We start from the raw sequence: 14,515 nt of genomic DNA on the forward strand, positions 1-14,515 counted from the left end.
AAGAAACTATGCAGTGCATTGTATGAACTGCTTTATCCTCCTGTCAACACAATCAAGCAAACTTAGCCACCTGGCCAGGCAAAGCTGTTATGTTTTCAAACTATCTGCTCCCACAAATGCTTGACATTCTTGCTAAACTTGTATCATCTTACAGTTATTGGAGAGCTGTTGTTAATGTCTATAGTATCTGGGAAAGGCTTATGTGCATCAGCTGTACATAACACTGCAACCTTGCGTGTGCACTGAACTTCAAAAAAGTCTGATTCCTCTTTGTAAATCCCTTTAAAAACTGGATGTCTGATTCCTAACATAACAGTGGCTCCACCTGTTTCTAATCCCCTTGTTCTGGGTACTTCTTCCCATCCCAAAGACACATAGGGGATTTTAGTGATTTTTTCCAGAGGGTGGAAGTGAATTTGTCAGAGCTGCAGCCAGCTCCATTGCCTTCCTCTCAGATGTTCCATAGTAGAGATTATAGCCTTAGCACTGACTGCATTCACCAGCCTTGCTTTCCACTTTGGCAGAAAAGGATGAAGAAATAGACCAGTGCTAGAGAGGATTATTGATAACATTCTGCTACTTCACTGTTTACTATACTTACTTGCTATTTTAAATGGGCAGAAATCACTTCTCATCCCCCATCTTGACTGAAAGTTCAGATGAATGGACGACTTATTTGCCACTTCATGGCGAGTATTAGTCACTGACTGCTTTCATCCTGTAGACTAAGGGAACAGCACTCTCACAGGACATGACCTGCCTGCCAGGGCAAGCTGCCATCATGCACTGTGCAAAGAGCAAGCTCTGAGAAGCCTGTCTGCTGGGCAGTTCTCTGTCCCCAGGCTCAGCTGACACAAGGATTCTTCACCTTTTACAATAGCAGAACCTCAAAACTATCACAAAGCAATGCCTATCAAGCTCTTACTAAAAGGGCCTTTTAGGAAAGGAGTCTGTGATCTTTAGTCTCCATTGCTTGTGCTTACTTCTACTGAACAATTATCCAGAGGCAATCTTCTACATCACTAATATGACGTTATGGAAGTCAACCGATTTTGTGAAGTGCCATTTATGGCTCTTAAATAAAAAATATAAACCTTCCTCCTGAAGTTTTCAAAATATATTTCACCTACAGTCATTTTCTCTGTGAAAACTCAGAGGAGTATTTAAGGTGAGGTAATTTCCAGCTCCTGGGAATATTACATCACCTCTGTCTACAAAAATTTGGGCTCTGATCAAAAGCCATGCGCTGGTTAAAAGGCTCCTGCCCTTACTTCTCCAAACCCTGGCAGAGGTTCCCATTCCCACCTGCCTGCTCAGCTGTACGTGCTTTGCAAACAGTTCAGGCAAAATAACCCTATTCAACTCACATCCCATTCTTAACCCTTATTAATGGAATTAAAAGGTTTTGCACTAACTTGGGCAGTTCTCACAGAACCATACTTCTAAGGCAATTCCCAAAGCAAGGCAGTCTGAAGGTATTTAACATCTTATGGCAACCAAAATGGAGTCCCAGCTCTTTTTCACACCACCCTCAGGCACGTGCTCTGCTTTCCACCTTGTTCTGCCCCTCAGCGAACCAATTCATCATACAACAATGGCAAAAAACTAACCTACTTTCAAGTGAGTTGAATCAGCATAGAGCCAGCTAGGCACCAGAGCCCGCATGAGGGAAGAAGTGGCACCATACAGCCAGGAGCAGGAGGGGAAAGAAAAAAAATAAGAGCAGCTGCATGTCACCGACCCCCACTCTCAGAAATCCCATTCCAAGGATACTGGGCAGGCACTTGTTCCTAGCTAATGCCTGACTCTGGGTGATACTCAGTTTCTAGGCTGAACCTGCCTTCTGGTGAGGCTTCATACTAAGCCATACTAAGTGTGCCTTTCCTAGGACCCTATATATTATTATTTTCCAACATAATAAAATTGGAAGAGTCCAGCACCTACACACTGGCACAAATCCCAAATGCCTCACGGGTTTTTATACATTTGTAACTGTTGCATTACAACAAAGTCAGATTTGAGGGTTAGTTTAGTGAAAATCAGGCTGCTGACATATCCAAGCACAAGACTAAGAAAAGAGTAGTAGGAGGGGAAGAATCAATGGAAGTAACATATATATACTTTGGTTTTCCTGCTCACAGTCCCCATTTCAGGATAACCAGAGCTCCTGCCCTGCCCTCCTTCCTCAGAAGGCACAAACACAGGTATTCCCCTTCCAGGCTCCTGCTTACAAAACATCTCATACTTGTTACTCCCTCACAACATCTGTTTGCACTCCTAACATAAGAAAAAATGTTGAGACATTGTGTGTTTGATAACAGGCTGTGACCTCTGCCTTGGAATGTGGAATTTGATCAGATCCAATTTCTCATGCTTCCAACACCTAGTTACTTTTGAAACTTCAATGAATTAAAGTCTAATTATTATAAAATGAAATGATCCCTCTGTTTCTGTTCTAGAGACATGTGCCGAGATTATTAAAGAAAGCTCATTAGTTTTGCTTCATTTCTTTTTACTTTTTAATTACACTAATGGATGAAATCCTAGCAGTGAGTCAGAGCTTTGCAGCACAGGGGTGAGCTCACGAGCTGAACGTAGCAGGCCCCGCACTCCAGCCAGCCTGCAGCCCCACTGCAGCACCTTCCAGAGGGAGGGCTTCTCTTTGTAGGGCCTCACAGCTCTTCCACTGCCTTGCAGCGTTCATCCCTCCAGCCTGAAGCAGACCCTCCCAACATGCATGCACTGGAGCAGAGGACACACTGTGATCAAGGGATAAGCAGTGCAACAGGACATACAGCCTGCAGTGAGGTGACTCATTTCACGTGTACCTGGAGGTGCGGCAGGTAGGTTTTGAGAACACGACATAGACATGGCCACTAATCTGGCAGGGGAAGGGCCACACCTTCCTTTATCATACAGCTCTCAGTGGCTGGCCTGGCTGGAAGCACGGCGCTGCTGCCTCAGAGCAACGCGGTTATGGCAGATACACTGCTACTCCCACAGCCATGACATTTTTCTCTTCCCCTCTTCTGCAGCTGTTCTCTGTTACAGAATAGAACGGTCTGTATCTCTGAGATAACAAGCTGGTCCATTTTATTACACGTTGATGAGGTTCGGTTCAATGTTTCTTATTATTTTCCACCACTGCAAATAGGTCAGAGTAATAGCTAAAGAAAGAAATATCATTGCCCTCCACTGAATACAGGTTTATTTGTTTCCTTGTTTATCTAAAACGTGATCTTTATTAATGGTCCTTTTCAGGGGACAAAAAACTTTCTTAACTCGCACAAACCAGCAAGAACAGCGAGGATCACAGATCAGGATGGGAAGGGCTGTGAAGCAGCACCCAGCCCTGCTAAGGATACAGGTGTTCATCATTTACAAATGTAATGTGGCATTTGCTATAAAAACACATCGACAGGGTAAATCCACGCCCAAAAGTTCAGTGACTGGAAAACAACTGCAGAGGAAGTAGCTTCTAGATAAATGATAAAATTCCTTCCAGTGCATACTGCAGGGTCATCAGTGCATGATAACAGCTAACTCTGTATTTGCTACTGCTTTTTTGAAGCAGCTTTGGCTCTAAGTTTACTTGTTATGATGAAAAGTTGTTCTGATCTATATGTTTCACGTATCCCAAAGCTGTGGTTGAGAATCTAATTTGTAGCAGAGCTCAAGTGGCATCTTCCAGTTGATTAATGCAGATGCTTTACTTTGAGTATCTGCAATACTAAACACATGGCACTCTGAAATAACTCCAGTCCCAAATTATTACAGAAAATAAAGAGAAAGTACTAAAGTCTCATCATGTTACAGGAATATCATGGGAAAAATACTGTGAAGCCTTAACACACAGCCTTATCCACCCGCCTTGGAATCTTAATTACATACAGGTACAGTGCTTTCATTTGGAGTACTGGCTTGAGTAAATATCCGTTACCTCCATTAATTTTAACTTTGCTTCAGCAAAAAAATATTGGCCCTGGTTAAATAAAGGGGACAATCAGCTTGAAGAACACAGAGTTTGCTAAAAATGTTTGCTAAAGTTTCCACTTTTACCCATTAAGTACCTAAGAGCCACCTCCAAACACACAGCAAAGCACGTGTACCAAGTTTTAGACCACGAATGTAGCACTGCTTCAAGAAAACTAGATAACAACAGGATTATTAGTTCTTCCAAAGTTGTACAAACACTATGCAATCAAATCTTGAAGAAGAAGAAGGGCAGAAGAAGAAGAAGGGCAGAAGAAGAAAGAAGGGCAGAAGAAGAAAGAAGGGCAGAAGAAGAAAGAAGGGCAGAAGAAGAAAGAAGGGCAGAAGAAGAAAGAAGGGCAGAAGAAGAAAGAAGGGCAGAAGAAGAAAGAAAGAAGTTTAAAAGGAGACATTTAAAGACAGGTGTTTGAATTTAGTATGCCTGAAAGTCACATGGTCTGACATTTCCAATATGACATTTCCTTTTTGGTTTTGTCTGCATGTCTGCATTTATTTGTATCTTACCAGGAACCTTCAGTTAATTGGCCAAAGGAACCCCAAACCACAAGGGAAAAACAAGATATGCATACAGACTCAAAGTATTCACAGACTTTCATTAAACAAAGACTATAAATGAAATGCAAAGATCTTTACAGACTGCACAGCAATGAAGTTTTAAGCATTTCTCTCCACAAACTTTGTCAAAAAGTAAACAAGCACATAAAATCCCACAGTGTCCTTAAAAACACAAAAATTAATTCAGCTTTTGCTCTACTTTCTCTTGAAGAGGTACATTACAGAGAATATAAGAGCTTTCTTTAATCTCTGTGTAGTTTTGGTAGGCAAAAACTGCTTTTATTTCAGATTTCAACAGACAAAATAGAAACTGTGGAAGTAAAATGCCAAGGACAGTGAATTCATTTTATAAATAAAAGTCTGAGCATGTATAATATATAAAATATATGAGTTCATATTTGGTGAGCTAATGTTCTTACACCTGTTCATTCAGGCTTTGGACCAAAATGCTAGCAGACCTAGTGAATGATATCTGAACAGAGCTGGGTAAAAATAGATCTGTTCTTGTAACTTTATCAAAAGGATCTGACCTGACAAGTGACGACATCCCCAATTTAGGGGATAAATTGTCTAAATTGGATGTTTCCTCATGTTTTAGGATTGGTTAGTATTACTCAGTATGCACAAAATAGCTGACCTCTATAACAGGACACGTATTCATGGAACTTCACCCATATCTTTAGCTCTACATCAGGTTTATATTATACTCCCATACTCCTGGTTTATAGCACACCAACACTTTCACTGTAGCTTTTTCATTAGCAAATTAATTCAAAAGTAGATTCAAAGTAAGTTACACTCATACTGCAGATCTTTGGTAGACAGCAGTCTCTAAGATGTCTCCTACTCCCTGAATATCCTATATGTCTAATGCATATCACTATATAGACATTTAAAGAGAGTACTCTTTCCTATATAGCATCTTCTTCCCTTGATAAAAGAAAGATTTGATTTAAAAAACAAAAGTTTCAATAAAAAATTAAGACAGTATCCACTGCATTTTGGCTCTGCGTGTCTGCTCTATCACTAAGGTTGCCATCTGTCAGCCAATACAGCTTTACCTTAGACCATAGTCCCTTTCCATAAACATTCACCAACACGAAGGTCTGACCAGCACACTTGCTGAACTGGTCTTTCAGCACAACTGGGAAGATTAAACCTGTTATCCAGTCAGAGTCACCAAGGAAGATAGCTTTGGAGACTGTAAAAACACACCACCAGGGATAAAAGCTATATGTGTTTGTGTCAAGGAGGGAGGCAGGTGAGGGCCTGCAAGTGTAGTTGATTGCCAATTAGAAAACAGTGGAAACACCAGCTGCCCTGATGAGCCACTCTCGATACACATTTGACAGGCTTCTGTAGGTACTGGTGAAGTTTAGAGGGACACGCATTAATAAGGCAAGTGCAGCAACATGCCTCATTTGCTTGAAGCCCATCACATTCCTTGTTGACTCAAGCTTACATTTAGTTTCACTGCATGCAAGACTTAGCAACCTTGGGTTGAACCTTGGGCTTTGTCTGTACACAGCAAACAGCATCAGCTTCATGTGAGCAGTTTGTCAGGCCAGAAAAAAAGTCTGGAGGGGCACAGATGACTCAAGAATGACTTAGTCATATTTAAACAATTCTAGTTGCTAATCACCGTAAGCTAAAATAAAGCCAAGGTTTTGCGTCTGGCCCGTTCATTGAGCCATAGCATACTGCAGAAAGAAGGGTTTGTAATTAAAGATCTGTACTTTATGACACACTTTCTACATCACCATTTTCATGACAGTATTTCCTATCTGTTTGTGCAGAAAAGTTAGACTTCTGCTATATTTGTAAATCTTGTGTGTAAGTAGGGCACTGAAACAAAGCATTATTAGAAATACAATGTTAACATCTCTCCTGCCCCTCTTCTGGCAGCTGTGACCAAAATATAACTGTAATGATTGTACAAATAGCTGAGAAACTCCTGTAGGGAAATATGCTCTCCTTACCGTGTCCCTTACCACAACACCCCTAATTAACTAGCTAAGTAGCTAACATAGTAGCCAGCCAGCTGATGGAGAAACTGACAGCACAGTATAGACTTTCTAACAGTCAAAAGAAGTAGAAAAATATGGCAGGATCCCCAGAGCAAGTGTTCAGAAGGGACTCCCAGAAAAACCCTAGAAAGAGTAAGTTAAGGAAGAAGAAAAATAAAATCAGGCTTGCCAGAGCTGTGTAATTAAAACACAACAAAACTTCTATTATGGAAGTTTCTATCATTTCTGTCAATTTCTTATTCAAAGTACAGATATCGAAAGAAACACGACTCCCAAAGGCTGTTGCATATATTTCAAGTATAAATACAGATAAATAATACATCACTTTAAAAGATTTAGGATAACAAAGACTCCTATGCTATAGGAAAAAGTGACAGGAGAGGAAGAAGCTCTTGTACTGCTTTTGTATCTGCCAGAACGATGTCAGTCATGCTTGAGTTGTTCAGCCCACAGTGAGAAAGCACCCTGCAGTAGCATATCCACCTTTCAGACACCCCACAGTAGTTTGTAATAGCAAGTTAATGCTAAATATAGCAATCAGTTTACAAATATGGCAACAAGAGAATAGAGAAGTTAACGAGCTCAGTTATGTTTATTCCATAAGTCATTGGCAGGAAAGATCAGAGTAAAGCTTTTCCAAATTCCCTTCCAGCCTAAGGTTAAATGAGCAAGCTGGCAGCACCTGCCATAGTGTGCATGGATGCCCGTTGGAAGTTAAATGACTTGCAAGTGGCCACTGAGCAACCTAGCAGCAGGCTTAAAACACATATTTTCAGTTCCATACTCTAATGAACTGAGATTGGTCAGCAGATGAAGTATCAGCTGGACTGGGGCAGTAACCCATTTTTCTTTTCAAAGGAACTATCAAGGAAAGGTTTAGCAAAGGCAGATAGGTCTATATCACTTGGGAGATAAGAACTAGGGGGAAAAAAAACATCCTTCTTTCCCTTCATATGAAGTACAGCTTGAAGATTTTTTAATTTATATTTCAGCAATGCTAATTTTCATGCATAAAGCAAAAGGATGAGATTTCTTGGCTTTTTAGATACCAGTTAACATCAACTAATTAAAACAATAATTAGACTGTGTGACCACATCTGGGTGACAATTTAGCAAAACGTGTCTTACATAATTCAGGGTAATTCTGCATAACAATGGGACATCTGCTTATCTTAGTTCTGTGCATAGATTCTTTCCGTGCATTAACAGCTGCAGCACTTCGCATGAAGAGCTTTTTATAAATTGGATTCGAACTTTCACTATACTTCCTCTCAGTAGAGATTTAGGGGAAGAATGGTGGGCTCTCCCAGATGTCAGGTAATCTTTTGGTTTTAGTTGTTTTAGTTTACAACCTTAGAAAACGTGCTACTATATTACAGGCAGTCTGAACAGGCGCAATATTTACTGTACATGAAAGTGTTAGCCGTGCGACCAGATGGGTGCAATGCCAGCCAAACTCATCTGTCAGGCTGTCAACACCTTACTTTTTTTCCTGTGGTGACCTATGTGGAAAACTTTCCTACAAACAGCTGTTCAAATCATAGGCAGACAACAGGTTGTCTTAAACCCACTTTCAACAGGGATTGTAAATTTGCGATTTCATCTGCAAGATAAAGAAGATCGAGATCTTTTTTTGATTTACGTTTATGATTTGTATTACATTTTCTATTTTCAGAAATTCTTACGGACATCTTATCTCCACTGGTGGGGAAAAAAAAAAAAAAAAAAAAAAAAAAAACCTCTAACTTTTTCCATCTGATGAGTCCTGAAGGCAGAATTGAATTCTTCCCTTCTTGACCTTTTTTTTTTTTTTTTTTTTTGTCTTAAGGGTTCAGCAGCAGATGTGAAAAGATGGCCCAGAAACATGTAACATAAATCTCAGCTGTCAGTGTAATGAAGACTTTTATTTCACAGAACTGAAGAGCTGTTTTACCATGTGAAGCAGTGTCTTTTCCAATAGCACTGGAAGTAAACATTCTGAAAGTAACTGAGAACCCCAGTCCTTTACACTTCCAGCAAGAATTAGGCCTGCAGCTACAGGGTGTAGAATTTACAAACTGTCTATGTATTTTGCATGATGTTTCCTTCTAGACATATCTAGGCTTTAAGAGATGCCAAAAGACGACTGATTGTCATAGGCAAAACTAAGACCTAACCAAAGCCCTGCATGACCATGAGTACAAATCACCATGCTGGATTCGGTTACTGAAGAAAGCACCTGAGACAGTCAGCTAAAATTCCCATCGCACTCCATGGACAGGAAGACAAACCTGACATATTTTATTTTGCACATCACCTTTAGGATGAAACAAAATATCCTAAAAAGTACTCATTTCTCTGCCTTGAACTCAGACATACCTCACTTCTGGATATCAATAATTCATTGTACAAATCCCTCTTTCAACTCAATTTTGGAAGTAGGATTTAAGCATCTAAATTTTTAAAATACTTTTGAGAATCCGCCTGTAATTTTTTTGTAGTTCAACATAAAGTCTTGATATCATGTACAGGCAAGCTGAGATATGGGCAATTTTAATAAAAGCAAATATCTGAATCTTTTTCAGTAGTGGCCTTAGTTCTTTCCAAAAGCTCCAGCAGAATTATCATTCTTTGAAAGCAGAAAAGCAGATATATTCTTTGAACTATCTGGCAACAATAATATCTGGTTGAAGCAAAGAAGAACTCTTCTGAGGGCAGTGCAGAGCAGTGTCTTGGTAATATTTAATCACATTTTGAAATAATGCATTGATTGTAGAGTTCACTATGCATAGAGAGGACTGGGAGACTGTGTTCACCTTAACTGAGTACCAACAGCCTTTAGGTTAGATTGCATCACATATAGATGTTTTACTGATTAACTCTCTTCTTAAAACATGGCATTTAATTTTCCTTCAAGAGACACCCTCTTCACTCTTTTATTCACGCACACAAATTATCCAACAGGAAAAACAAAAAGCACAGTATTCAGAAATTCATACTGCTTACTTTCTCATGCCATTTCATGACATTCCCCTTGAAAACAATACAGAACATTCCTTCGCAAAACATGGGAGCAGGTTTTGTTTGTTTATCCTTTCTTTTACATCGTTCCAGAATGTCAACTCTGACATATTTTTGCTGAAATTCTTCTTTATAGTCTCAGAATTATGGATTGTAAGCTTTGCCAGAGCTATATAATTGAGGGTGAAGTTAATCAAATACAAGTGTTACAAACCAGAATTTTAAATGCTATGAGCAAAAACATTTTCCATCCTTCTTCAAAGCTCATTCTGTTCTGTATAAACACCACTTTGCTGGTTCTTCAGCCATCAAAAACTTTTCTGAGCTTTCTTGATGTAAAGCTGTAGGCAAATAATAGGGGTAAGTAGGTTCAATTCTGAGTTTTTACACACATGAAGCAAAGGAAGTTACAGTCTGCCTCTATTTTCATTCTCCCAAGCACATGCTGGGAATAAGAATACTCTCCAGATGGTCATTCCCATTCTTTGCACAGAAAGCCATCATCAAAAGGACATCAGACACAGTGGCTTGAAATATATTTTAAAAGAATGTATTAGCATGAACTCATGTTCATACTACCAAAAACAAACAAAACAAGAGCTGCATGAAGGAGATTAGAACATATCAACAGGGAAGACCAAACCATTTGCTCATCTTATGAAACTACGGAACTGTATTTCTTCAATACTCCCATGTTTGTAGCCCTTGTGTTTATAGAACTGGGGAAGTTCCTGATTTTGAGTTACTTAACAGAAAAACAAAACCACTAAATAAACAAAAAATTCCTGTTAGGTTCACTCAGCACATTATACATGGGCAAAAAAAAAAAAAAAAAAAAAAAAAAAGTATCTTATTTCATCTCTAGATTGGCAGACTTTCTGTTAAAATCATTAAAAAGTGGACAATTCCTTCCAAAAACTATAACTTATCACGTTTAACTTATAAAGTGGAAAAAAAAAAAAAAAAATTATGCCAACTTTCCTTTTTGTTTTCTTTTTTTTTTTTTTCTATTTTGTAGAAATGTTCTCAAATATATGACACTACAAAGCAATTTGAGCACTGACTTCTGCAGATGTGCCCTGACAATAAAATTAAAGCACGTGTATTTAAAGGAGTTAGGTGCCAGTGTATCTACCCAGGTACTACTGAGAGGTATAAGTGGATGAAAGAGAGCAGTTGCCTTACGAAGTCCTCATCCTTTCTCTCAGCTACCAACTGTTATCCCGCACTGCAGTTCCCATACCCTCAGTGGTACCAACACGGTTGTTGTGGGGCTGTCATGAAAAGTGAGTATCTGTAACTACTTTTCTTAGTTTTCTTAATCCAAATCAAGTAAAATAAGGAAGATGTCATTTCTGCTGGGAAGGAAATGTTGTGGGACAAGATGAGATCCTTCATTAGGGTGAGTGCTGCTCTCAAGAAAAGCAGACAAATCTTTCTACGGATCCAAAACAAGTTATAGACTTAATGGAAGTGCTCTTTGGCAAAAATCTCTGAATTTCTACCAGTTAAGTCAATCTATTTTGTAATATTACAGTAAAAAATAATAGGAGCAAGCAGATCAGCTGGGGAATACAGCTGAAGGAATGAAGATAGGACAGCATAGAGTGTGACAAAAGACAAGAGACATCACTGTTCAAAGAAGGGAGCCTTTACTGTGGTGGCTGTAGAAACGTATGCATGAGTTTTGCATTTATTGTTCTGACATAATTTGGTTCCCTAGTGACACATGTGTTTTGTGGGATGATTGTTTCCGATGATGAGTTGTGATGCTGGGGTGAGACAGAAGTTACTTGGTCCATTACTGTTCAGGGCTTGGGGAGATTATCTTTCAGAGTGATCTTGTGATGAGCAATCCAGTTTAACTGGATTAATAAAAGCTCAAACACAACATTCAAGAGTTTATCAGCTAAGCCAACAAAACCAATAAAATCTTTGCCTTTAGTAAAATAATGTGATTCACTACCTGCTAAATTTAGTCAATTACCTTGTGCTAGTTGGTACCAATAGGAGGTCTGTGATCACTATGCTTCAGTGGACCAGCTCGAGCCTGGTCTCGTGTTTCTGACTCCTTACAAGCACAGAACTCCTGGGCAAAGACAGTCCTATAGACTGAAAGTGACTGAGTCTAATGCTAAGATCACTGTCACTCTTCCATACACACATGGACAATAACTTCAGTGCAAATTTTCAAGATACAAAGTTCAAGTGCCTTCAGAGAGGTTCTGGGCTGCTGCTGGCTCACCTGCTGTGCCTACATGTGGGTGCCAGCTCAGGTTGCCAAATCCTTATCAACAGATCTTTCAAATACTCAGGGAATCTCTTGTAACATGAAAAATACATTGTTTTAGCTTATTCAGATAAGTTTTCATGGAATGGTGTGGAAATAATTGAGTAGTCCTTGTTAAGATCATTACTTGTCCTTGGTTTGTAGTTCTAATTGCAAAAATGTTTATGCACAACAGACAATATGCTCAGTGTTTTCAGTATCTAAGAATCACATTAAGAATAAACACTAATGACATTTTTCAAGATACATAATCCGCTTGTTTATGAGACTCAGTATGTCTAAAGAGGAGATTTTGATTATTTTAATACAGTCCTGTGGTGGCTATTGTTGACTTTCCAATAGGCAAATGGACAGCTTCACAGCTAAATACTTGAAGAGGTTTTGTAGTTAAGTATCTCCAAGATCTGTAATTCTCCAAGTAAATTAGATCTTACATTTGGTTTAAGGCATATAATAATCCAAGTGATATGTTGGTAAAAGAAATATCTTTGTTAACATGTAGGAAGCAGCTGGAAAAATAATGTATTATCAACAAGAACTTGTACTTTGGTCAATGCAAAATAAAGCCCTTGCAAAATGTTAACAAAACATACGTTCCAAGTACTTCTGTAGTTAAACTTCCTTTCTATGAACCTCCAACCCCTTCACCAAAGCAAACAAACAGCAAAAGTAGATGCAATATATTACTGTTTAAGAATATAATTTTTTTAAACATCTATCTTCAGAACATAGGTTTCAAATCAGTGTTCACTTTTCAAACACTTATAATTCTTACAGGTAGATAAGCTTATATTCATGCTGTCTAATCTTTCCAACTCCCTAACATAATGATAGCAGCCTATATGCCAACATCTGATAGACAATATCATCACAGCCTCCCTTAACCCTTAGAAAAATAAAAATAGCTAGCTTTTCACTCAAATGTTTAATAGATGCCAGTCATTTAATCATCAGCATAAGCATGTGTATCTGAAATAAACATCTTCAGTCTGCAGACACATCTCAGGACAACAAGATACCTTGAAGTTATCTTGAAGAAGGAACTTTAGAGATACCACTATACTTATGTCATTCCTAAGATACAAAGGTAGCATCGCCACCCAGTCTTAAAATGGGAACCATCTTGATGAGTTCTGTGACAAACTCAGATGGCACCCTCCTCCCATCAGACCTTTTCTGGAATGCTGCCCAACTGATGACAACTTTCTAGACACCAAGAGGAACATTACATTCACAACTTACAAATACCACATATAGAAAAACTTAGGATAATATACTTACCTTCACAAACTGGCAGCCTTCCCAAATACCACAGTAAATGCAATCTAATTCCAGTGAACTGGTTATACGCCAAGTAAATACAGTATAATGGCCAAAGTGTGCATTGGGAATGGAAGGAGAAGAAGCCTCACAGCACAGCTGAATACTTCCCATAATGTGCCTCATATAACAAGTCATCATTTTCTTTTACATAACATCTGAAAGAGAAAGGGAGAAAGTTCTGCTGCTAGTTGTTATAGATTTTTGCAGAGAGTAATAACATCTCAGCATAGCAAGGAATAATACGTACCACGTATGTATTGTTTGTATCTATTCCAAAATGAGTACTTGCAATGAAGTAATGTTCTATTTAGTGAAATTTTAAGCAAAATTTCACGAACCAAGCTTTACATGCTTCCTCAGTTAAAGAAAAAGGTAACGAAAACGTTGCAGCCAGCAGAACTGTAGCATGCAGCAGCACAAGAGTAAACATAAACTTAAAGCTGATTGTCATCTTTTTTGGAGAAAAAAAAGAAATTTAAGGTAAAACCTCCCAGCTCTGTTGCCAGGGAGTTTGGATTGTTTTGTGGCACATCTACAGATTTGAGGGGTTTGGGTATAGTGGTGCTATTTGCAAAAGGGCAGTTCATGTATTACTTGAGACCTCGTTTTGCCCCCTGGTAGAGCTAATAGAATAGCACTGTTTAGTAGAAAAGTCCCTTTGGTGCCTAATAAACTACAGTGAGTTTAAAAATTATATAACTTCCAAGTTGAGGCTGCATTTTCACTTCCTTTGTGAGAAAGACTTAATCTGGGCTACTTCTTTGGCTGTGCTACAGAACTGTATTTAAATCATTACAGAAGAGCACAAGATTGGTAGACTGGAGGCAGAAAATGGGGAGGCTGCACACATCCATAATCAGCTCACTAAAATTTCAAGTCCTCTCAAGAAGTATTGGTTTCTCTCCTCTGACACTACAGGAGGTTCAGTAATTAGCATGCTGCTGGTCCCAACTGTTGTGTTAACTGGAAGTTTTAAATTAGACTAGATGGAAAATACTGAGGTAAATAAGATACCTTGAAATTGCCAGGAGATGTGGATTCAACGATCTATCAGATGTTAATGATTGAAGGGACCTATAATTAACAACGATAGCATTGCAAAGTATTTGAATGTTCCATTGCTGCGGGACACATCACAGACACCAAGTATTAATTATGACTTTTTAAATTCATCTGTCCTCAGTGACCCATTGTAGCTTCACCAAGGAGCACATCTTTGAGGGTGTCCTCAACCTCATCATGTGCTCAGTCTCTCACGGAATGCACTGGCATCATTTCCTTCCTACAGCAGAGTTCAGTCTATGTTTTACAAAGCTACCTCTTCTCA

The 14,515-nt window shown here is 38.9% G+C and overlaps 2 long non-coding RNA genes across 2 annotated transcripts in view; both read right to left on the reverse strand.

Annotated features, from left to right (window-relative positions):
- Positions 1–5,735, reverse strand: part of LOC149919543 (uncharacterized) — a 43,483-nt gene extending 37,748 nt beyond the window's left edge. The window contains exon 1 of the long non-coding RNA XR_016463645.1: positions 5,610–5,735. This is a non-coding gene — a long non-coding RNA (uncharacterized LOC149919543). The remainder of the gene's footprint in view (positions 1–5,609) is intronic.
- Positions 5,736–9,089: 3,354 nt separating this feature from the next.
- Positions 9,090–14,515, reverse strand: part of LOC116233247 (uncharacterized) — a 41,957-nt gene continuing 36,531 nt past the window's right edge. The window contains exons 3-4 of the long non-coding RNA XR_004167940.2: positions 13,147–13,343; positions 9,090–9,916 (exon numbers count right to left, since the gene is read on the reverse strand). This is a non-coding gene — a long non-coding RNA (uncharacterized LOC116233247). The remainder of the gene's footprint in view (positions 9,917–13,146; positions 13,344–14,515) is intronic.

This window comes from Phasianus colchicus, chromosome 1, assembly GCF_987193195.1.
Source record: "Phasianus colchicus chromosome 1, bPhaCol1.hap1.1, whole genome shotgun sequence".
NCBI classification, from domain to species: domain Eukaryota; kingdom Metazoa; phylum Chordata; class Aves; order Galliformes; family Phasianidae; genus Phasianus; species Phasianus colchicus.